Here is a 1,196-nt window from a genome sequence, read left to right on the forward strand (position 1 = left end):
CTGTAAATCAAAAATATTTTATGACACACTAGTTACAGGAATTACAATGAGACTCAAATCTAAAAGGGAGAAATATATTTTCTAATTGGACATGTTTTTTATCTTTGGGTTGTTGCCTCCCTTTCACTGAGCCTAATTGGGTTGTTGGTATGATACCATTTATAATACATTTGGACATCTGCATATTGCGTTCAACTATAATACTTTTTATGGTGTTTCTCTTTACTGAAATATTTGAACAAAATGGGCAAAAGCACAGAAAATGTACAGGATATTAATCAGTATTTACCTCAGATGGTTGGATTTTTAAAGACATGGCAACGGCTATTTTGTAAAGCTTTTCAAGTTCACAATATATCTTTGACAAATTTTCAGGTTCATATACACCTTTATCAAGCTTACAACTAATGAAAATAACACAATACCGCTGCCTCAAAGTGTACAGTTGTTATCCATACTACCACAGCATATAGGTCCACTGAACAATACTGCAATAGGGTTAATATTAAACCTTCAATAGGTTGCTAGAAAATTTTCATGGTCCAATTAGCGAGCACAACAGATAGATCACAAAGGAGTCATAAAATTTTTATCAAAATACAAATGACCATAAACAGTTACATGTCTTTGTTACATACTGAACCTCTTTTATGCTAGGAAATGAGCTATTAAAAGATTAGGCTGGGCATCAACATACTGCTGTTGAAAATATTATAATGAAATCAGACAGACACTGGTTTTGTATTTGAGTATATCAAAAGGTACTTGAGGCAATTGTTAAATCATTGATTAATATAGTTCATAGGAGACAAGTGCCTTTGCTGTCATGACAGCAGTGTTTGGCAAACTTTGTCCTGATGGCAAGCAATTAAATGTGTTTGGGTAAAGTATTTAATTAGTAGTGCTATATTGGTTTGTTTTTGATTTAATTAGGCGTAAAAAAGGTGTTTACAGACAGCCAATATAATAGATTTTTTTACTACTAATGATCAAAGTATTAATCTAACTTTTGTATTGAACTCAATGGTATGTGAACATTTCATTTTTGTTATTTTTTTTTCACTAGACATTTAACAATAAGATTGACTACAATTCATTAAATTGAAATCTACTTTTTTATACTTCTAATTACTGCTAGTTTGCTAACAGTAGATATTAAAAATCAGTTCTAAAACCATAAAAAAGTGTTATTTTAG

Source organism: Ascidiella aspersa, chromosome 5 (assembly GCF_963924565.1).
Source record: "Ascidiella aspersa chromosome 5, kaAscAspe10.2, whole genome shotgun sequence".
Lineage (NCBI taxonomy): Eukaryota > Metazoa > Chordata > Ascidiacea > Phlebobranchia > Ascidiidae > Ascidiella > Ascidiella aspersa.